This window comes from Bufo gargarizans, chromosome 1, assembly GCF_014858855.1.
Source record: "Bufo gargarizans isolate SCDJY-AF-19 chromosome 1, ASM1485885v1, whole genome shotgun sequence".
Lineage (NCBI taxonomy): Eukaryota > Metazoa > Chordata > Amphibia > Anura > Bufonidae > Bufo > Bufo gargarizans.
Genome location: NC_058080.1, coordinates 259,492,501 through 259,517,577, shown reverse-complemented (window position 1 = coordinate 259,517,577; position 25,077 = coordinate 259,492,501). Strand labels below are relative to the sequence as shown.

The window sequence follows — 25,077 nt, the reverse complement described above, 5'->3', positions numbered from 1 at the left end:
TCCTAGCAGGTGCAGCCACTTTTCCCTACACAAATGGAAGAAACCGCATCTCCAGCCAGCATTTCAAAGCAGGTAGAGTGCTCTGGGGAGAAGGAGTCGACTGAAGCGTCCAAGCAGCCCCAATGCAAAATAGGGCCCACAAGTATAAATTGCCATCTATAATACTTCTTATGTGATAGTCATCAGAAGTCTGAATTTAACTTCTCCCTTTGCGACCCCCACAGCTGCGCACTTTTAAATAGATCTTTTTGTAGTTCTTAAGTTGCTTATAGTGGCCACCACATTTCGCCAAGAAATAGCAGTTTTACAAAACCATGTGGCCATTAGAACCTGTTTCCCAGGAAAATACATCTCAACACTCAACAATCAATTAAAAAACCACAGTGGGCATATGCTGACATGGTCATCGCTATACAGATACCAATATATTGCCTCTTTGTGTGGCAACACCATGATCCAATCAATGAAAGGGTTTATTCCACAAATATTATTTATCACCTATCCACGGATAAGTCCTAAATAGCAGACTGTGGGGCCCCCTGTGATCCTGAGAACAGTCCCCAAGTCCCCTCTCTGAATAGAGTGTTAGTGTGCATGTTGGTCCACAATTCCATTCATTTTTATGGGACTGACAGAACGCTGTCTACCTGAGTCCCAGAAAAGTGAATAGAATATAGATTGACGTACACTACAATCCATTCATAGAGGCAATTTGGTGAGCACCTCATTCTCGGAAAGGTCCCATCAGACGCACACGATTTGATATTTATTTCCTATCCTGTGGATAGATGATGATTAATATTCTTTAGATTTTTAGTAAAAGTATTAGGGTCTATTCACACGTCCGCAAATGGGTACGCATCTGTTCCGCAATATTCATTCTCTATGGGGCTGGAAGAGATGCGGAGAGCACACTATGTGCTCTAAGCATTCGCATTTCTGGAGCGCCGCCCCGAACTTCGGGCTTCCGTCCCGAGCTTTGGGACCGCGGCTCCGCAAAAAAATAGAACATGTCCTATTCTTGTCCACAATTTTGGACAAGAATAGGCAGTTCTACGGGGGGGTGCCGGCCGGGTGTATTTCAGATCTGCAATACACTACGGACGTGTGAATGGACCCTTACAATAAAGCAGACACAATTAACAGAAATGCAGTGTTCACGTTAGCATACAAAAACCTTGACAACTTGACAATATACATGTTTTAATACTATATTTATAAACTGGTACCGAAAATATCTACTGAATGGGTGTTCATACCTATACCCATACACCAACATAAACCACAGAAGACTGTAAGTGGAAATAATGTTAGGTAAAGAGGAGGAAATAAACAACCACAATGTAATATAATATGCAACAAGAGTAAGGGGAAGTTTGCGAACATTGTGCGTAATGTCAGTATGACAGCAAGTGCCAAGACCTATGCAAATATTACAACATGAGCAGAACTTTTTGTTAGTGGAGGAGTTGATGAAAAAATGAGAGGGAGTATTAGAAATCCAGGGAACCCAGTTTAAGAGAAATAATGCTGTTCATTGGCATGCGTGTTCTCTTATAGGCAGTTCGTTGAGAGGATGGCATCCAATGTAGTCAAGGTAGGGCTAGAAGACGATTTTCAGTTGCCAGCTTGCATCAGATGAACTGCATGCAATGCATGACATATGGCATCTCTGTTATGAGGTAGAAATATAGTGATTGCCACTAAGAGGAGTACTAATTCTGGAGTTAAAGTCAGATGAGTAGAAATGGTTTTGATAAGCAGAGTCAGAACAGAACACCAGAATGGAATAAAAGAAGGGCAACTGCAAAATATATGGTATAAGAACCATATATTCCAACAGCCTCCTTAACAACCCAGGGAAGAGGCAGAATGTATTCATGACAGCTTCAAGGGGGTGTAATAACATCTTTTTCTTTACAACTTTATTTTTTTGTTTTCATTAGGTATGTAGAAATCCCATAATAATCACATAGAATCAGTTCAAAAGATGAGAGCAGAAAATAACATCTGTAACCAAATGTCTATACAATAAACAACAAATCTCTCCCAATTATCATAAATGTAGCCCATAATAGCAGTGGTCCCAAAGAGACCAGGTCTTCAAAAACCTCTCTGTGTTGCCATGAAGTAGAGCCGTATAATATTCTAGACAGCGAAGTTAATGCGAGAGAAATAATGTGCCTTAGATGGTGGAGCGGACCGGTTCCAAAATAGGGTAATTAGACATTTGGCCACGGTAAGCAAGTGGAAGAGCAGCCTGGATCCATGTTTCCCAATATTTATATTATAATATGAATATTTAAAGAGGTTGTCCGGGATCAAACTTATTTTTTTTAAAACAGCTTACTCACCAATACTAGCCGAGTCTATGTTCCCCAGATGTTTTTAGCTCCTACAGTCCCCAACAGATTGTTACATATCTGTTTATCTATGCGATCACTTACTGCCGCACTGCACTGTTGGTCCCAGTGCAGCGCGGCATCTCCCGGTTTCTACATTCTAACATCGCGTCCCTGCACCCGCTCCCCTCATACATATTCATGCCTCGTGCACATCATCCACTCCTCCTATCTACAGCCTTTTGCCCCATTAGCTAGTATTTTACATGGGAGGAGTTTTCTATAATGATCTGCCTCCATTCATTATAAAGCTATGGACACATCATCATCTTCAGCAAATAACTTAGTGATGCTTAGCAAATACATTTTGTACAAAATCATTTGAGCCCATCTGCCTCACGCCAAGGTGATCTCTATAAGACTGGTCCTAACACTAAAGCTCACCTGTTGGGTGCCATAACAGCAACCATTAAATCCAGGAAGTGGAGGTCCCACATGCATGCTGGGCCCCATTGGGTTTTTGTCTGTGTGGAGCCAAAATGGCCTTCATTGAATCCAGGGGCTACAAATACCAGCATGCATGCTGAGCAGACTCTAAGTTATTAGCAAAGCATTTGCAATGTAATATACTTTTGTACTCTACTTTTGGTTTGTGCAGTGCTGTTGCACTATGTGTTTGTCAGATGTATATTTGCGGCCACATCAGCAACGTGCACCTACACATTGGGATGTGCTCACCTCTCCCCCTTTTGTGTTTCTAGCATTATATATAGGAGTTGTGGCTGACTCCTATGGTAGTGCACTCCCTTAGCCCCTCCTCTGCCTCATAGGCTGATTTTAATTAGCATGAGTATATATGCTCAGCATACCAGCATGCTGGTATTTGTAGCCCCTGGATTCAATGAAGGCCATTTTGGCTCCACACAGACATAAACAAAATGGGGCCCAGCATGCATGTGGGACCTGCAATTCCTGGATTCCATGGTCGCTGTTTTGGCACCCAACAGGTGAGCTTTAGTGTTAGGACCGTCTTATAGAGATCACCTTGGCGTGCGGCAGACGGGCTCAAATGATTTTGTACAAAATGTATTTGCTAAGCATCTCTAAGTTATTAGCATAGCATTTGTAATGTAATATACTTTTGTATTCTACTTTTGGTTTGTCTTCAGCAAATAAGGATATGGTAAAGGACCGATCACTGGCCTGGATACCGTGGATGTTCGGGTTTGCGTGAATTGGAGCAGACACGATTCAATGCTTAATACATATAGAAGTTGTGACAGAACAACCATTTCGTATATGGAAAATAGGTGAATATGCATGAGGAGATTTACATGGACTGCCGTGAACGAGTAGAGACCTCTCAATGTCTGCATGAATGGGCCCTGAAAAACAAAGTGCTTCAGCGCACAAAACATAAAGGACCAATTTAGGCGGTCAAAGGCCTTCTCTGCACCTAGGCTAAGAAGAAGGGCCTCGACCTGCCCCCTATTAGCAGCATCAATTAAGTCCACCACTTTCCTTGTATTATCCCCTGCTTGTCGAAAACGGACAAAGCCAATCTGGTCCTTGTGGACGAATTGGCAGGCAAATTAATGAAAATCATGAGATCTGAATAAAAAAAACCTGATAGGGCAATAGCTTACGCACTTCGAGGGGTCTTTTCCCGACTTAGGAATAACTGTCACGAAAGACTGCAACATGGAGTCCGAAATGGTGTCCCCAGACAAGAAAGTATTGAATAGGGAGACCATATGTGGAAATAAGATTTATCCATAGGTCTTGTAATATAAATATGTGAGGTCATCTGGGCCAGGGGCTTTGCCCCCAGGCAACTCTCCGATCTCTTTTAGTTCATCAAGCATAATTGCCTGGTTTAAGTGGGATATAGTTTCAGATGGCAGGGTGGGTAAAATACAACCAGAGAGGTACTCATCTAATAATCTATTCTTGGGTGGGTAGATCAGAGGAAAGTGAGTATAGGGATGCATAGTAAAAATGAAATAATCCAGCTATTTTGTCAGGATCATAAGGAGTGCCATTAGAATCTTTTATAGACTGTGGGATCGCAGTCATCACTTGGTCTCACAACTGTCTCATCAATAATGTGTGAGGTTTATTGCCAAATTCAAAAAAGCATTGCATAAAACAGCAAATCAGCTTTTCTGTTGTAGCAAGGGACTATGGTTTTATTTGATTTCCACAGAAGATGTTTTGGCGGTCAAGAAGTCAACAACGTGTATTCGGCTTCTTTTAGCTTGTGGACACTCGTACAGGAGCAAGCTTCTCTATCTCGCTTAATACGGGAGGCCATGAAAATGAAATGTCCTCAAAAGACTGCTTTGTGAGCTTCCCGTAAGATCCCAAGTGAGGGAGCCGTGGGGGTATTTGTTTGGAAGTAAAAGGAAAGGTAGTAATGGCGTTTCAATCGAGTAATGGTATTTGATATAACAGACTCACTTAAACGCCAGTGTGTATGTCGAACAAGCAGGGGCAAAAGATATAGGGCCAACCTCAGCAGAGGACAATAAGTGTTGTGTGTTCATATGTTGCAGAAAAAATAATCAATTCTTGAGTGAGTTTGATGGGGATGGGAGTAAAAAGAACATTGGCAAGCAGTGAGGTTATCTATCCTTCATAGATCATGAAAAGAGTGATTGCAGATGAGCTTGCAAAAGCTTCTAGACAGTTATGTGGACGTCAAAGGAGGAGGGGCAGGAGGCACTATTGATCTATTGGCAAGGTCTGAATAATGTACTCTGAAGTCCCTCCCAATTAACATAGCCACATCCCAGTTGGTTGCCAAGGTAGAGAAAAGGGAAGATAACAAAAATATCTGAACTGAGTTAGGGGGGTATACTGTATAAAGAAGAAGTCTTATACTGTGTAGAAAGTGGCCCTGGGGATCCATTATCAATCTTGTTTACCCACAAAGGGCAGGAGCGAGAGATTAAGATGGCTACTCTGGCAGTCTCAGTTGGAGCATTTGCCATATAAGCCATGAGGAACCAGTGCTTTGCAAAACTGAAGGACCCAGAACCCGACAGGTGCGTCTCCTGGAGAAAAACAATACCAGCTTTAGACCTGCAAATTTCTTGCAAAGGGATTCACCTTTTTAAGGACTGAATTCAGTCCCTTCACATTTGAAGGAAGAAACCTAACTATTAACATAAAAGCTCAATAAGAAGGGCTCCAACACCCCAGTTTAAGTTCAAGAGCCAGTATCAGCATGACCCCATGATGCTCCTCAACATCACCCCAAATAGCAACCATAAAACAGCACAATCAATAGGCAGTGCTCTTTGTTTTTGAAGGGTAATCCAAGAGTGGTCCTGGTAAATGTTAACCTGAGATCCCTGAAAATCAACATGACACATAAAGGGTGATTGATCATAATAGTTTCAAAAGTCCAAAGTCATTAACGTAACATATGGCATCCCTAAGGTTTCCATCCTTTGTTTTGGGGTAAAGAGCCCTATGGGCTCGATCCATTTTGATGGGTCTATCTGAAGGGCAACTCAGAATAAGATTAAAGACTTGTTGCAAAATAAGAGCCACATCTTTGTCCCCCTGAGCTTCAGGACCCCCCATGCACTGATGTTGTGTCTAAGCCCCCTGTTGTCATGATCCTCGACATGACGCTGTAGATCTTGAAGTAAGGAAGAATGGGATGTAGATTGATCTTGCAAGTGACGGACAACGGATCTAGAGGCATTATGGTCTTCCTCCAGCTGGTCTAGGTATTGGCCTGTGGAGTGAACCTCTTTCTGAATGACAGGTATTTTGGCCCTGAAGACATCCTTGACTTCTGTAACAAGAGAGCGAATGTCCTGTTTGGTAAGGAGTTGCTTTATATGAGACCACCAATCAGCTGGGTGGCCAGAAGGGTCCGGAGCACAGGAAGAATCGGATGAAGGACCACTGCCTAGAAGTGGTCCTAGAGCGATTAACCAAGGCATATAAGAACAATCAATAATGCAATAGATGGAGCCCCGTTATCAGTGTGAGTTTTTGCTTTCAGAGGCTTAGGGGCATACTGCAGCAGGTGGTCCCTTGATGGTGGTAAATTGTGAGGAGAAATGGTGGCGGGCTTGAGGCTCTGAGTTACATACAGTTGTGTCCCTATGAGGATCAGTCGGGAGGTATGGTTCTGGCTGGAACAGCTCAGCAGTATACATGTTTCCAGGGCCTACCTGACCATAAGCAGGAGCCTCCGGCGGTAATGAGGTGGCTGAAACAGCAGAGCCCCTGTTTTCTAGAGTGAAAAAAATCTGATGTAGTATCTGTAGCAGGAGACAGACATGAGGTGCAGGCAGGTTGTGCGGGAGGGGGAGAAAGATCATCCTCCCAGGGGTATGGCATACCATTACCACATGGCTCTGCCATCTTAGGCCTCTGGGTTCGGGGCACCACAGTCAGTAACTGTCCTCCCACTGGCTCCAACAATGCATAAGATGGAGAGGCAGTTTGAGGCTGACTCTCAAGAGTTGCTGGATATCTCATGGAAGGGAGATCCTGCAGTCATTCAAACGGGCTCTCTTGGAGCCATCTTGGAAGCATCTGCTGGGCCTTAGGGATCCTCATGAAGGAATGCATCCGAATTAAGAAATGGAGGCAAGGATTGTAGGTCTTCTGAGGGTTTAGGAGTCTTCCCCTGTAGTTTTCCCCATTTGAGCTAGAGGGAAGGAACTGCCAGGTGCTAAGGAGGAGCGAGTTCACAGCTCATGAGTCTGTCTCCATCGGCTTCCAGCCATGTCCCCGTAATAACATCTTAAAAGTAGTTTCTGATATTGTTCCAGGAGAAAGGCACAAGAAGTTAATTTGCAAGCCTAAAAGAATGCATACTGTATTTCCACTCCTTGGAGGAGAACCCCAAGAAGTGGAAATATGCTTTCTAGAAGTAGATTTAATAAGGGTAGTATGCCCTTGCAGGTGGATCTAGGTGAAAATTAGAGGATGGTCTCCAGGATAGCAAAAATTGTCCTATGACTTTGAGAGTGAAGTATGAGAAATCTTTTTTTTTTTAGATGAGTGCAGGTATCAGATGAAGGGACTAAAAACCTTCCTTGAAGTGGTTTGAAGGACATATTCTTGTCATTAAGTAGAAAGTCTGAGATGTAACTATTTGCTAGCCTGACCAAGAATTTACAAACAATTTGGGAATGTGGCAATTAAGAGATTTTAATGGGATGGTCAAATTGACTGTAGGATGGTAAGCAAGCTTATATTCAAGCTCCAAGAGGCTTTGGAGGTGGGATTGGGGGAATGTTTGAGGAGGAAATAATAGAAAGTCTTCAAGTGTTTAGTAAGTGATAGGTCAGAAATCAGCCATCAACCAATCAGAACTGAGAAACGACTAATGCTAAATTTGGCTAAGAGTGAAAGCCATGTGTTAATAACATAGCCTGGAGATGCCCATACCATCATGAACTATATTTGTAGGCATAGTTGAGAAGTATATGCAAGGTTTTCTGTTTTTGCAGATGAACAAATTCATCTGTTTGTAAAAGGAGGCAAATGTTGAGTTAGGGATTTGGATTGTTAGGCGTTTTCTACACGTCATTATTTTGGTCAGTGTTTGATCAGTGACTATCATCAGTGATTATGAGTCAAAACCAGGAATAGCGCCTACACAGAGATAAGCTACAATATAAAGATTTGATGTTCGTTGTTTTTGATCCACACCTAGTTTTGGGTCAGATTCACTGATGGAAATCACTGATCAAAAACTGAACAAACACTGACTGTGTGAAAGCAACCTTAATGTGTATAAGAAATATAAAATGCAAGGAAGAATATGCATTTTTATAAAGAACTATTCCTTCCCATCCAGGCAGTTTCTAAGCAACATATCTTGTTTAACTCTTTTTGAATTGACGAGAGTAGAGGCAGAAGTTTGCTGTGTACTCAAGGTATGGCCAGGTTGGCTATCCAAATATGAGCTTGAGCGAGGGTTCCATTGGAAGGGAGAGTTGTTTTGGGTACATTCACTTTGTAATAAGAGATGCGGCTGAATTTATTAAGAGTATCCATAATATGCGGGAGAATGCGGAACAATGTGTGTAAGATTATATAATCTGAAAATAGTTTTTTATGGGATTGGGTGCTACAATGTAAACCATGTATACAGTGTGTGATGTAATCACCTCAACATCTAGCTTCTTCACCAACAAAATATAAGATTAGTAATCGGAAAGGATTTGTAAGGAAAGGTGCTAACCAGAACTGTAGCGGAAGGGATGGTATGTACAGTTGTGATGGCAGACAGTATAGGAATGATGAAACAGTTTTAAGGTGTTGAATATACAGCCTTAAAGTACCTTTTTCAATGCCCTCTTAAAACAGAGAAGCAAGGAAGAAACTTCTAGGGGTCCACAGGTACTTGTGGACCCCTAGTAAATCCCACCTTGTCATTTTTGATGGGAGATAGGAAAGGTTGAAGTCAGTTGGTTATTACCTTAGCATAAAGCTCAAGGTCTAAATTTAAGAGGGATATGGGAAATTTGCAAGGGTGTCAGGGTCCTTTCCAGATTTGATGGCATGGTAATTAGTGTTGAGCAAACTTAGCTTTGGATCCAAGATCCGAAGTTAATTCACTCAAAACTTTGTATCAATGTTCTACGGAGACCCATAACCATACAGCATTAAAATGTATGGCCTCCGGCGAGGAATAACTTCAGAATTCTATTTTTAAACTTGTAAAACCATTTTAAAACAGGAAACCGAAGTCGGTGTCAGTATGGCTGGTACGTATCTCAGTACTGGAGCCGACTTCAGATCCAAGTTTGGTTCAAAGATGGTTTTCAAGTTCTAAAATCGAAGTCCGAAGTTATTAACCGAAGAATTCAGTGATAACGAATTTCCCTTCCTGGAGCCCAGACATTTGAATGGTGTACGAAGATGAATCTCCGTACATCATTCAAACTAAGTTTTTAGCGAATCGACTTCGGATCTAGGATCTGAAGGTCGATTTGCTCAACACTAATGGTAATGATTTTTTTAAAATTTCCTCAGGAAATGTATGTCTTTCCTTGACAAGGTAAATTAGCTCCCACAAGAGGTGAAGAAGAATAATATGAAATGTTTAAGGTATATATTGCAAAATGGGAAGATAATTTTCAAAGAAAGGAGTAAATATGAAGTGCTGTCAGGAAAGGCAAATTAAGAGAGTTTATGTAGGTTGACATGTCCTTGTTTCTGACTTTAGATGATAGATTTTATGTCAAGCATTGCAGAATTTTTCTGCAATACTTTCTGGGTTTAGATTAGAATTTTAGCTTGAGATCTCAGTAAGCAAATCTGAGATTTGTGTGCTGACTTGACTATAACTTTATTGGCTATTAGTTTAGTTGCTTTATTAACTAATTTATAATTAAGAATTATAGTAAAACATTTTTAACTTTTGACTGTGTTTTCCAAACATGCTCTTTTGAGAGAGGATAGTATAGATAAATTTATGAGCATCTGAGTATCTTTTTTTTTTAAATTTAGAATGCTGATTGAGTAGGCCACAGAGATAGTGCTTGTAGAGTTCCAAGGGAGAACTGGAAAATATGTATGTGGAAAATTTCTATTGGTCAGGTGTGGAGGAGACTTTTTATTTTTAATGGAGCTCTTTTCTCCTTCCAATGGAATGTTTAGGCCCTTAAGATTTTAGGATAAAAAAGATTCATAGTTTAGAAGCGAAGCTTATAAAGGTCCTAAATGGACAATCAGTATGTGGGCAGGTTGGCAAAATGTTGTTTAAAATTAGAACCAGACATGATGAAATAATATGTGTGATTGGAATAACAATTAACAAAGATGGGGGAACATTCCATAGCAACAAAAATGGGATGGTAAAGTTGGTTAAGACTGAGCAGTGCCACATCAGCTGCTTGGTGCAAATTGTAGTTTTGTCTCTCATGTGGCAAAAAAAGGCAAGAAAACTACTTTGTGCAATGACCACAGGAACACATTTGTGCAGCACCAGCACAGCAACCTGCATGAATATGGTAACACATTGCAGCAAGGCTCCACAAAGGATAGGGTGTCATCTGCTGTCCAGGGGTTCTTGTCTGGACTCTGTATTCAGAGGTTCTGGCCTGGGGTTCTGCATTCAATTCAATGGTATGGTCATGGGATCAGTGAACTTAGGGAACAGCCAAGGACCTATGGTCTACTTAAACAGCCACTGAAAGTACTCTGTCAGTTAAGAAATCTGCTGATGCAATGGCCACCTGAATTGGTACATGTAAATTTGCTGGGCTGGGCAACAGCTGCTTTTATTAATATGCCACAGCAGCTTCTGACCTCTCAAAGTTATGTCCACACGGGATGAAAAATAGAGTTGGAAAAGCCGGCTACAAAAACTTTATAGAAATCACATAAAAGAAATTCCCCCTAAAATATAACCTTTTCAAAATAAATCAAAATATTACCTAGTACACAAACCAATTTACCTCCCAAAATTCTATGATGTCCTTACTTGTCCCTACCTAAAGTGGAACTGCCACCGTGACAAGGGCAATCCGGCTGTCTTCGAAGCTGCCTCTAAGAGACCCTGGTGTAATGTGATATTAGGATGCAGCGATACATAAGGATCACTATCAGATAGAAAATAAAGAGAGGCAGACGGAAACTCAGACTCTCTACCTAAAGTCAGAACTTCCGCCCTGAGAATGACGATCCCACTGTCTTTGAATCTATCCCTGTAATTCTCTAATAATGCTAAAACATAGGAATACAGTAACAGGTGGGATCAACTAGGTTTGGACAACAGAAGGGATATCTCAATAATTAACAAAAAGAGATATAAAAATGGATAAATCACTTAAAAGACAGGTCACCTATACAAATCCAAATAAACTGACCGTTATTCAGTTGTACACTCAACCTCACCCTATGCATTTCTCCCCATGAGTCTATTATCTGGGGTTCATCAGGAGCTTCAGCAGTTAAGAAACATGAATTAAATAACTACTAAACACACCCATGTAAAACATGGAATGTGGGTCCTAAGTGAAATAAACAGAATACAGTGTCTTGATATATTCTGAAGTCTCATTAGTAGTGATAAACGGCAGGGGCTATATTCGAATTCGCGATATTTCACAAATATTTTGTAGAATATTCATCATATATTTGCGAATTTTGCGAATTCGAGATTATTTTATTGAAGGCAATAAATCGTCAATATAAAAATTGCGTAATGTGAATTCGTAACGCGATATACAGGCGTGGGTCACTTTGGCTACATTTTTCAAGCTGGTATAAGATTCCTGAGACTGGAGAAAATGGTTGGCATGGCAGAATATTAGAATGGCTTTATATGCAGATAGAGTCAAGTGTTCCAATATATTCGCGATTGTGCTAATCGGCAGTGATTAGAGTATTTTTTCGCACTACGGGCAACTTCACATTTTAGCAGGTCTGACTACAGATTACTGATTGGTGCACTAAGTATTGTTGTGAACTTGACATTGCTTCCTTCTCATTGGCACACAAGCAAGAAGAAAAGAGCAATCATTTGTTCAGATGGAAAAAAATGCTGAATATTTGATATAATGAAAATATAGCACTATATTCTAAATATTCGCGAATTCTTGAAGTGGCGATATTCGCGATAAATATTCGCTATTCGAATATTCGTGTTCAACACTACTAATACACCATATGCCTGAATAACAATACACCACAAAAAAACTTACAACTAGAGATGAGCAAACAGGTTCGCCGAAGGCTGAACCAAATTGGTTCCAATTGCCCTGGAAATTGATGAATAACGCCCTCTAGTTTCCTTTTTTTTCGTTAATTTTTTATGAATTTTTGCTTTTTCTCTCCCCTACCTAATGCATGGCATGGTGGAGGCAGCAGCCATATGGAACAATTTTGCCAAAATTGATGTTTTGGACACTGAAGGAGGTCCGTTTGGGTGTCCACGCTCCCTGCAGTGCTGAAACCCATCTCCAAGATGACATTGGAGGCTGGGCAACAAAGAGCGTACTGTGCCATTTTCAGTCACTGTTCAAGTCTTCCTGCTCAGAAATCCATGCATCAGGGAACAGAGTATGCGCCGGTGACAGGCCATAGTGTAGGCAGGCCTGAACTTGGGCATTGAGGTGTGAGGTCTCGGCTTGCTGATTTGCCTCAGCTTGGTGTGGCACTTGTAAATTTTCTCCATCGTGTTGAGGAGCATGAACTGGCTACTGCTACTGGTGTTGCAGCTCTTGCTGCTTGTGGCGGTGAGAAAGGGATAACTATGCAGTGGGGCATGTATTATTTCCCCCAGGTTCACGACAGCCACAATGTTGCGGCCATTGTTGCTGACCACCTTACCAAGTTGGGGTCAAAAAGGTGACAGCCAGCGGGATGTTTCCTGCTTGATGTACTTTAGCAACTGCTCACCTGTGTGGCTACTCTCACCCATGCCGATCATAGCAGGTACAGGTGTCCACCGTCATTTGCAACTTGCAACACAGCAACAATTGCAAGGAGTATTCGTGTTCTCCGCCATATGAAAGTACAAGGCACTACTAAATGGTATGGCAGCGACTGTAATGCCAGATACTTGGCCAGGTGGGATCAGCTTATAGACAAGCTAATTGCTGGTCAAGAAAAGTTTATTCATGGCCACACATTCCGTTATGGATGACTCACGATGGAGCGGGGTATAAGGAGGAGCAGGAGTATCATTAGGAGAAGACGTTGCCAATGATTAGGGATGCGGGTTGGCTGCCACAAAGAGGATCAGGAGAAGGAGGACAGACTTGTTCTGAGTAGGAATGCTGGCCAGTTGTATTTTCTCAGGATGCCACCTCATGTGCTGCAGTAGAGCTCTGGTACCTATGTTTTAATCCTTATTTTAATCCTGCAGATCTTGCACATGGCTGTGGTTTTGTATGCTGGCCTTGTGGAGAAAAAATACCACATGGGTGTTGCTTGCACAGAGCTGGCGGAAGCCGAACTTGGAGTAGGATATATCATGTTGAGTTCCTTGGCCCCCTCCTCATTCACTGCTCTGTATTTGCCCTGACTGTCACTGTTGCTGCCCCCACCGCATACTGCAAAAGTGGCTGTGAGTGCCACTTTTACCACCACCAACTCAGCTATGCATGGGGTCCCCAGCCTCCTTCTGAACCTCCTCCTCAGGGCAGCTCAAACGGTGACTGCTCTCGCACAAGTCATTAACAGGGAAACTCTCTTGACTATGTCCATAGGGGGTGGTGGGGTTTTCTTGCCACTTCTTATGAAAAAAATAGGGGACCGGCCCCACTAGAAAGGGGCATTGAAGACTGAGAGGACTCCATTGAAATTTTTATCTGAGGCTGCAAGGAGGAGCAGGAGGAATGCTGTGAACCCTGGCTCCAAGGCACAGTTTTAGACTCAGAAGTCGCCTCCACATCATCCTGCTCCGACTGAGAGGAGTAGTGAGCCATCCAATCCAAAATCTCATTCTCCTTCTCCTCAATGATAATGTTGCACCTTTCAGAAGCTAGTAGCGACAACTTCAGCCTACTACTGCTAGTACAACTCCTTGTGGCTGGATAGCTGGTGCTGCTACTAACCACAGTCTGGCTCTGGGTTGTTTGGAACCATTCTGTTTTCCTGACATTTTGACACAGTCAGATAAGCAAGGAACGGTTTGCAAGTCTGTTTTCTGGAACCTAAAGACAGAGAATTGCAATAAAATGCCCCTCCCTTTCCACAAATAAACTGCTAATAATCGACTTTGGAAATAATGCAGTATTGGTGCCACCAACATATTTGGGCCTAATGTCTTATGTGCGTTGGAATACGCTGATTCTGAAAACAGCTTGACAGATTATTTCTCTCCCCATCCCACCACACCAACACTTGAACTATCTGGAAATGCCTTGACACCTATTTTGAACTAGTATTTCACATGTTTTCACTCAGAGATTTCAAAAGCTACCCTCTGTATTGTAAGACACATGTTGCACACGAATATTACTATTTTCCCAAACCTCCCCCGCTCCCAAAAAAAAACCTTGAACTATCTGGAGATGCCCTGACACAGATTTTGGCCTACTATTTCATGTTATCACTCAGAGATTTCAAATGCTACCCTCTGTATTATAAGACACATGTTGCACACTTGTATTCTGTATTGCTATATTTGGCTAAACACAGATTTCGCCCTACTATTTTACATTATCACTCAGGGATTTAAAACGCTACCCTCTGTATTGTAAGATTGCAAAAAATAAAGAAATTGAACTGTCTGGAGATGTCTGGGATTAATTTTGGACTAGTGTTTCATATTTTCACTCAGAGATTTCAAAAGCTAACCTCGGTATTATAAGACACACGTTGCACACTTGCATTCTGTATTGCTATATATTCGGCAAAATAAAATGTTCAACTGTCAAGAGATGCCCTAACAAAGATTTCTGACTGTTATTTGAAGTGTTTTCATTACGATTTCAAATGCTATCTATCCTTTAGATTGTAAAACACGAGTTGTACACTTTTGAGCTTATTCCACCCCCCCAAAAAAAAAAAAAAGGTAAAATTGTAAAAAAAGAATTGTTCTTGCTGGTAGCTGCTTTTGAGGTTCTGCAGCAGCTTTTCCTCCCTGGCTGAAAGCTTTCCCTACCTTTCCCTATTCTACGCAAATATTCTTCTTTCTAGTCTTTTACAGTCCCTCACATTAGAATAGAAGCTTAAGTATGACTGTACACCGTCCCTAAGATAATTTTCTGTCAGATAGTGCAAGACCCATCCACCCTCTTGCACAGCCCAACAAAGAATGAGGCTCTGCTCATTCTGCAAGGGCACAACCTTGCCTGTTGCAGAACTGATTGGCTCACCCAAGCTTTCTGTTGGCCTGTGAGCCAATTAGTGCACCCCCCCCCCCCCCACACACACACACATACTTCCTATAAAAATCATGTGAGAATCCTTCTTCCGGTGCTGCACGCCGCTTTACAAGATTCGTCTGCAGAGAACCTGAAAAGCTTCAGAAAGTACAAACTCATTTGACCATCCTTACTCACAACAACTAATTCTGAAAAAAGGCAGTGATTGCACTAGACTGGTCTGGTCATATGATAGACACCAATATGTGATAATATTAAAAGCTGTCAAATTTCCACTCTAGGCTGTTATAGACTACAGCACGGTACTAGGAGGGTAAGTCAATCAGATAGTGTGCCAATACCTCAACAAACAAAACAGTATAGCCTTCAGCAGCACTGCAGGAAAGTGAATGCACCTGCAATACATCTTAGGATATGCAGTACCACAGTTGTTATCTGCAATTGTTTGTAATATAATTTCATGTTATGTCATGTTGCGCACTTTATGTGATGTAAATAATGCATACCTACTGTGTCTATGCATAAGGTAGCGATTGCCAGATTTAATTATCCTGGCCTGGGACCCTTGGGACCTTACGGTGTGTACTGGCCCCACCCCCTGGCTAGAGAGTCCTTTGGGATTTTAATGTGGTGGAGATAGACAGTGAGGAGTTAGCGTAGGTAAGTTAATGTGCTTCTCTCTTCAAGGTCTCCAGGTCTAATCACTGGATCCACTTATAACACTGCCAGCTCCTTGAAAGAAACCGAGAAAGATAATATAGAGAATCTGCATGGTCAAGCGAGGAGTCAGTCTGCAAGGTAACCTTCATAAAGCTTTCAGGACCTACTGACATAGAGGGGAAAAAAGTTAAGACACTCTACACACCTCAGTAACAACTTGGCTAGTCGTATCTTTTGAACCACATGCCACAGTGTGAATTGCAGGGATTGTTTAGAGAATAGCCAGAGATTTGAGAGAAAGAAAGAGAGAGACTTTAGCAAGAGAGTATAACCAGAGGGCTATTGCTTCCAACATTGCCTAACTCATGCACAGACAAGGAATCTCTCTGAATGTCTTGCTAAAGCAATAGCGGGAGATTCAGACTCATGCATGCACGGCAGGTTGTAATCCCAGGCCGAATGTACAATATGTGATCCCGGAAGTGGTGACCACACGGAATTGCAGCTGCACCTTGGATAACCCCTTTAAAGAACTATATAAAGCTAAAAATATATTGGGACTTCACAATAGAGTTACAGTAAATTATTAGTGCTGAGTGAACTTTTGAAAGATTTGATTTGGCTGCTTCGCTGAATTTCACAAAGAAATTAGATTTATGATGAATTACTTGGTCACAAAGTGCATTTCTTTATAAGTAGCACCCCCTGTCATTGAACCCCTCAGCCGCCGTGTTCATCGCTGATCACGACTTCTGAGAATCTGAGAATAATAGTGAGGACACACATCATACGTCACTGCGCACCAGATTTTGCACGGGATCTTTAATCAGGATGGCCGAGGCGGCCTCTTTGTGCTCAAATAGATGAGGTGAGTATGTTTGCTTTTTTTAACCGCCATTTCAGGTAAAATAGATTCGTAACTGCAAGGAAATTTGGCTTTGCAGCTAATCAAATTTTTCCTGAAATTTGGATCGAAGTCCACTTCGGATACTTTGATTTGCTCAACCCTATCAATTATAATTCGAGAAATCAGAAATCACAAAGGAAATTTTCAAACATAAGGGTGGGACTAGGGGTTAATAAACCAGAGTGTAGAGTAACATACCATACATCATTTATTGCAATATAAGATTCCCATCCAAACCCACCTCGAAATCAGTGATGAGCGGTAGGGGCAATATTCGAATTTGCTATATTTCACGAATATTTGGGCGAATATTCGTCATATATTCGCGAATTCAAGAATTCATGATCTCCAGTCATTATTCTCTTGATTGCGAAAATTGTCAATTGTCTAAATTCGCACTAAAGAAAATTGTGATACAAAAATTTGCGATCAACACTACTCCTAAAGTCAAAGATATTGCAGCCTTCTCATTGGCCAACAAGCAAGAAGCAGTGAGGAATCATGGGTACTGATGAAAAAAAATGTTCTAGATATTTGCAAATTCTCGAAGTGGCAATATTTGCGATAAAAATTTGCGATTAGAATATTCGCGATCAACACTACTCAAAATTAAGGCCAATGAAATAAAACATGGAAAATGAATCTGGTCATTTACACCCAATGGGTGCACAGATTGCATTCTACTTATCCATTTTGGATCCCTAAGAGACAGCTTTTAAGGGTGTAGCAAAATTGCTCAAATGATAAATCCTTCTACTGTCTGATAGATTTAAGACCAGAGGGTACACCCCACATTTTATCTAGTCAGTATACCAAAATGCACATTCCCAACCTAAAAGCTCACTTCTATCAGTCTAACATCCCAGGGAATAGATGGATCTTTGCCTTCGTATTATAGACACTTTTAATATACAGGCAGAGGTAGTGGATAGGATTGTACCTAAATATTGGTTTCTTCTCAAGACTGACCTAGATGTATCTGATTCCCTACCTGACCAACCAGCTATAACATACAGGAGGCACCAGTCAGAGGCAGTATTTGGCTTGACCGACAGATCAGGGGCACCCTCCTGCTGTGACAGCTATAATGCCTGTAAATACATAGAGTTCTTTCTAAATCCCAGGACAGACCAATGTTTCAATAGTAGAGCATTTACCAACTACCATACTAGGGATGTCATTTATGTCTGTATATGTGTATGCAGGTTACTGTATGTATGTAAAACAATCTGTGAATTTCATACCTGAACTTATAAGGGATGTAAGTAATGAACAAGATAGACCCTTGGTTATAAAAGAGCACTTCAATAGCAACCCAGATGTTCTTAGGTTCTCTTCTCTTTAAGTTGCACAGGATTCAGTGTGATGTGGTGATTGGGAGCACAGGATTCTTATGAAAGAGACATAGTGGATATATGCAGTACTTCAGAGCATGGGGTATCTGCAAATTCTTCATCATCACAGTTAGAACTGTGTTTTGCTATTGTTGGATGTACTACAACTCTTATTGTGCACTACAGTAAAGAAAGGTGTTTAGTCTGCTACATCTGGTCCCCTTACTCCTGCACCATATGATAGCCATTGCACTCTACATGTCCTGCGTTGCACCCTTACAAACACTTAACATCACAGGCACCCCAACTACCATCAGACAGGAGCCCCAGAACCATGGGGTGCTCCGAAGGAAGAAAGGGTGTGCTCTTCTTTCATTGCACTGGCCTTAGAGGGCAACACTGTGAGAAAAGCCACAGTAATTGACTATAGCAGCCAGAGCCACTACCACTCTCATCCTAGTCTTCAGCTCCTCCTCGTCCCTCTGCATATATAGAATGCAATCCGTGCACCCACTGGGTCTAAATAGACAGATTAATTTTCTGTGTTTTATTTAATTGTCCTTAATTTCGGGGTGGGTTTGGTAGGAAATCTTCCACCCTTATGTTAAATTTTTTTTTTTTTGATTGACTGTAACTCTAGTGTGGATTCCCAATATATCTTTTGCTTTATATAGTTCTTTATGAACAAAATCTGATTTTAATACAACATATTTAGTGTATATCATACAATTTAAGTTATCCTTATATTGAGGTCTATAACTTCCCCAATGTATAATACTCTTATGGAGATTCTATGGTACCAACACACAGTATGTAGCAGTGTGTTAATTTTCTTTTGTCTCCACCATCCAGCACCAGTATACCAATAGATGGGAAATCCCGCCCTTATTGGAGATTCGATTCTCCTCTACTCCTGGTTTCTTACCTTCCTGTGGGCAAGGAATCTCTCCTCCCACATGTTAGATCGTGTTGTATAACACGCATGAATGGAGTGGGTTGCATCATTTGCACCTACAATTGTAAGTGCGTCTACCATATTTATGTTGGGACATGCGAGCATGTAAGGCCCCTTTCACACGGGCGAGTATTCCGAGCGGATGTGATGCGTGAGTTGAACGCATTGCACCCACACTGAATACCGACCCATTCATTTCTATGGGGCTGTTCACATGAGCGGTGATTTTCACGCATCACTTGTGCGTTGCGTGAAAATCGCAGCATGCTCTATATTCAGCGTTTTTCATGTAACGCAGGCCCTATAGAAATGAATGAGGTTGCGTGAAAATCGCAAGCAAGTGCGGATGCGGTGTGGTTTTCACGCACGGTTGCTAGGAGACGATCGGGATGGAAACCCGATCATTATTATTTTCCCTTATAACATGGTTATAAGGGAAAATAATAGCATTCTGAATACAGAATGCATAGTAAAATAGCGCTGGAGGGGTTGAAAAATAAATAAAAATAATTTAACTCACCTTAGTCCACTTGCTCGCGTAGCCGGCATCTCCTTCTGTCTTGATCTTAGCTCTCTGTAACAACAAGGACCTTTGGTGACATCACAGTCATCACATGATCCATCACATGATCTTTTACCATGGTGATGGATCATGTGATGACTGTGATGTCACCAAAGGTCCTTGTTGCTACACAGAGCTAAGATGAAGACAGAAGGAGATGCCGGTTACGCGAGCAAGTGGACTAAGGTGAGTTAAATTATTTGTATTTATTTTTTAACCCCTCCAGCGCTATTGTACTATGCATTCTGTATTCAGAATGTTATTATTTTCCCTTATAACCATGTTATAAGGGAAAATAATACAATCTACAGAACACGATTCCCAGCCTGAACTTCTGTGAAGAAGTTCAGGTTTGGGTACCAAACATGCGCGATTTTTCTCACGCGAGTGCAAAACGCATTACAATGTTTTGCACTCGCGCGGAAAAATCGCGTGTGTTCCCCAAGCCCACCTGCACATTTTTCCGCAACGGCCGTGTGAAAGAGGCCAAATATATGTGCTGATACACAGGTTTATTTGAAGGGAATGTGTCTTCAGGAAATTACCTATTGTTTAAATCACGTTTTTATGCTAAACATATTTTTTAAGAATTGTTGGTGATGTTATTTTAAATTTCCCATGTCACTATCTATATGCACACAAAAAACATAAAATCCTGCAGTTTTCACACTGGTCACTTAGGTGATTGTCAAGGCTTATCCACTCATTCCTGACTTCTGCACAGTTCACAGAGCATGCCTAGAAAACTCTCCCATAGAACTCAGTGAGGTCCCCTCCTGACCATTGTGTCCATGGCCAATGGGGCTTCTGTAAAGCAATTTTGTTAATGCTTTGTAAATGTTGTTAAGAATCCGCAAAACACTTACGGACGTGTGAATGAACCCTTAAACTGGCAGAAAAATTTGTTGAGACTTCCCCTTTAAATCTCCCTAGCAAGTAGTATACACATGCATGGAAGTTGGCTGACGTCCGTTCATACCAGGAGGAAAAAAGAATTCTCTCTGCCTCCTTGATGTGCAGTCCGGCACAGCATAATGTCAGTGTGCTTGCCTGCAATATAAACTTATTGTATTCTGTTAGCTAATGGCTATATCCTAACACACATTGCGGGTGCAGTCACTTTCCTGCAGTGCTTGTGCAACGGGCGCATCCCCCTACGGCCCTCTATATAACGCATCTCAGGTGTAGGAATGCCGAGTGGTATGTTACGGCCTAAAATGTCTCTTTATGTGTGTCACGGTGCTCCTACCTGGATACGGTTAGACCCCAGGCTTTATCTCTGAAGCAATAAAGGGAATAATTGAGGGATTAAAGAAGAACTTGAGTCCAGACCTCGAGATGAAGTTTAATGGCAGCTTTACTTGAGTAAATGTTTTTCCAAAGCAGGTTTCAGGCTTGGTTCCAGCAGGCTTTAGCATTAAAATGGCAGGCAAACTCAACTCTGCTATATCTGACTCTGCTGTCCTGACAAGCTTAATTAGTGTCTTTGCTTTCTTCGTGATGCTGTGCACTCTTTGGTCGGGCTTATGTTCAGCCAAGGGTTGTGGTAGATTCCGGTGAGCTCGAACATGGAGTCCCTACCAGCACACACACTACTACTAGCACTAGAACCAGTTCTAACTGGTCCCCACCCTTCCTCCAGGAAATAGGACTCTCCCACTTCTCTCCAGAGGGGGGTTAAAATGGAATGGTTAGCTCCATTCTGCTGGGTTTGCTGCCACCTGCTGCACGTTATGGAGAAGACATGGAACATAATGTATAGATAACTTTATGTTAGACCATTAAGGACAGTAGCAGGGTGTAGGAGTGGCAACACCACTCAGGGGTGTTACACTTGCTGAAGGCTATACCATTTGGTGATACAGTATACAGGCACGCTACCTGATTGACTCAGCCTCCTGGTACCGTGCTGTAGGCTCTAGAATCTCCATGACCATCTTTTAATATGATCACACATATTTTATACCTATTTTGTTGATTATTGGGGTGTCTCTTTGGTTCCCAAAACCTAGTTGATCCCACTTCTTACCCGAATATGCTAAAATATAGGAATACAGTATTACAGGGATAGATTCAAAGACAATGGGATCGCCTTTATCACAGTGGCATTTCAGCTTTAGGTAGGGACAAATAGGGACCACACTTCTGAGTTCCCCTCTCCCTACCTTTATTTTCCATCTGAGGGTGATTGCTATGTCTTGCTGCATCCCAATACCCCATTAGAACAAAGTCTCTTAGGGGCAGCCTCCAAGACTTATGAGACTGGGAGTTTTGCTTTAGATAGGGACATGTTATAGTTTTGGCTTGTGTTCTAGAGAGTATTTTACTGTGTTATTAAAGGTGAAGTTTTAGGGGGAATTTATTCCTGTGATTTCTTTGTTGGATTTTTCCCCCTTGATTCATCGCCCACTGAGTGATAAGCCATCAATCGGATCTGCGACATTGCAAAAAACTCAAAAATGACATGCAACTGTGGCTGTGGAAATGGCTGTGGATTTAACTTTTAATTACAGAGATGGAATTCAGTCAACATTCGCAGAATAAATTGACATGATGCAAAACCCGCACCTTAGATCAATTTATGCTGCAGAGATTTTTACCCAGTGTGTGGATGAGGTTTCTTACAATCTCATTCTTTTGCTGGTACTGTATGATGATGCAGATTTGCTGCATGAAAATCTTATATGGCAAATGAGCTGCATTTTTGTCACATGTGAACTCTCCCTAAGAATATAGCTGACGTAGAAGTTGCCTGGCTTGGTTCATGCCCATGAGAACTGCCCTCCAACATTCCGGCATGTCCTCGTACCCAGCCCAGGTGTGCCATAGGCGGACTTGCAATGTACATATCTAAAAGCTAAAGGTGGCAGGTCAAGTGCATTTACAGAAGTAATAGAATATCCAATATCATAATTAGTAGTAGAGGGTACATTATTTCTGCTAAACAAAAACTGCTGCAGACCCTCTCCGAAGAGTAAGGGGCCATACCTTCACAGCATGGATTGATCTTCTTCATAAAGAGGTTCTGCTGCAGCTGAGGTGTGTACTATGCTGTTTTTCAGCAGCAAGAAAACAGTACAGGACATTATCAAAGTATAATATGCATTATAAAATAATGTAACTGCTAAATATAAGAAATACAAATAAGTTTTAAGCTTGGGTTGGGGACAAGCAGAATTTTGGCCAATCTGACAGATAGTGAGACAATAACTGTGCATGTTTAGGTCAAAGCATGTCTGAAAAAAATTGGCTGTTTGAATTATTAGCTATGCTTTCCTTATTCCAAGACTTGTATCTTTAAATTATATGAGTCACGCACAGACAGCAGAAGTATGTGTCTGGATCACTGTTTAGTGCCAAATGTTTGCCTGGGTGGGAAACGAATACGTGGATTTAGCATATATCAGTTCTAGGCAGTTATTCCGTAGATCACATTATGAATGCGTTCTGCGAAAATCTGTCTATGCCAAGTGTTAGCCTTTCACATACAATCTTCCTACTGCAGAAAATGTGTTACATAGTGCACCATATGCAACACTAAGACTACAGAGAAAACTGTCTCTGGTACATTACAATTTCAATTTCAATATACACAATTTTTACCCATTGCATATCATAGTAAAGGGGTTACAGAATTCATTTGTCAAAAATGAAATAGAGTTTAGAGATGGAAGAGAATAAAGGGATTTTTCATTTTACTATACCTGGCAGTCCAGAGCCTTCAGAAGTAAGGAGAGCAGCACTATGCCTGGCCTCACAGACAGAAGTAACTCTGAACTTTGTTCCCTGCCTTACCAACACTATATCCTCCCACAGGAAGGATCTGACTTGAATTACTCAATATTGCCCCCTTGGGGACAGTGTGTACAAAGAACATTTTATTTAACTATACAACAGGCTCAGTGATGATGGTGGTCAAACAAGGTCATTCTGCAAACACATAAGACTTTGTATTCATCAAGTTCTTTAAGATTTTTTAAAGTCTCACTTTAATATACAGCTTGTATAAAGCCCCACTCCTGCAAACCAATTCAGTTTCAGGTTCCATCCGTATTGTTTGTTTTTATACTGTGTATGGTAACCTGAAGGGAATGTGTTACCTATATTTTTACTAATTAAAATCAGATTGTGATACTTATGTTTTTATTCTCTCTCTCTCTCTCTCTCTCTCTCTCTCTCTCTCACTATAAATATATATATATATATGTATAAATATATCAGGGGTCAGTACAGAGATCTCTCCCATCATCTATTTATCCCCAGGACTGTGACTGTGACGAGGGGACATCCTCTGAGTCTGGAGGAAAGAAGGTTTGTACACAAACATAGAAGAGGATTCTTTACGGTAAGAGCAGTGAGACTATGGAACTCTCTGCCTGAGGAGGTGGTGATGGTGAGTACAATAAAGGAATTCAAGAGGGGCCTGGATGTATTTCTGGAGTGTAATAATATTACAGGCTATAGCTTCTAGAGAAGGGTCGTTGATCCAGGGAGTTATTCTGATTGCCTGATTGGAGTCGGGAAGGAATTTTTTATTCCCCTAAAGTGGGGAAATTGGCTTCTACCTCCCATTTTTTTTTTTTTTTTGCCTTCCTCTGGATCAACTTGCAGGATGACAGGCCAAACTGGATGGACAAATGTTTTTTTTCGGCCTTGTGTACTATGTTACTATGTTATTGTATTTTTATACTGTTTTCTATGCATGGTTATGGTGGCAGCTAGTGTTGGGTGAGCATGCTCGGCCGAACACCATTTTGACTTGAGCATCGCTGTGCTTGGCACATTGCGGGGCCTGAAGGGACAGATAGTGTAGGGACAGGAATAGTTTTTTTGTTTTTTAGGCAGGGTTTAGTGTTGAAAGGTGTTAGAAACCCAAAAGTCCTTTTAAGGACTATTGTTTTATATGGCTGCAATATATATTATTAGCGCAACCTTTGCTAAATTGAGTGCAATTGTTTGGTCGCTACTGACAGTGACACAACCTCTGCTATATCTGTTGTGTTACATTTGCGCATCCTAAATATCTGTGACATTCTGAGCAATTGTTTGGCTGTTGCTGACAACGACATTACCTGCGCTACATCTCCTGTATAACGTTTGCGCATCCTAAATATCTGTGACATTCAGTGCAATTTTTTCTTAGCCGCTGGTGACAGCGACATTACCTGCGCTACATCTCCTGTATAACGTTTGCGCATCCTAAATATCTGTGACATTCAGTGTAATTTATTTGCGCATACACTTACAAAACCTGCGCTACTGTACGTGTGACATACTTGCAAGAATATATACCATTTAATATACTGAAGGTGAGCAGTAAGGCACGGAGAAGTGGCCGTGCTGCTGATGGGCGCTGTGAAACCTTGCCTGCTGACAGAGTACAAGAAACACACTCATCCACGATACCTAGCTTCATGTCCCAGTTTGCAGGGCGGAGCAGGACACCACTCTCGAAGTCACACCAGTGCGACTAAGTGGTCAGTTGGATTGCAAGAG

At 41.5% G+C, this 25,077-nt stretch overlaps 1 protein-coding gene across 1 annotated transcript in view; it reads right to left on the bottom strand.

The window, feature by feature from the left end:
- The window catches only part of HPGDS (hematopoietic prostaglandin D synthase), a 64,556-nt gene extending 41,164 nt beyond the window's left edge, over positions 1-23,392 (bottom strand). The window contains exon 1 of the mRNA XM_044276851.1: positions 23,286-23,392. The gene's annotated coding sequence lies outside the window, so the exon portion shown is untranslated. The remainder of the gene's footprint in view (positions 1-23,285) is intronic.
- Positions 23,393-25,077: the final 1,685 nt, after the last annotated feature.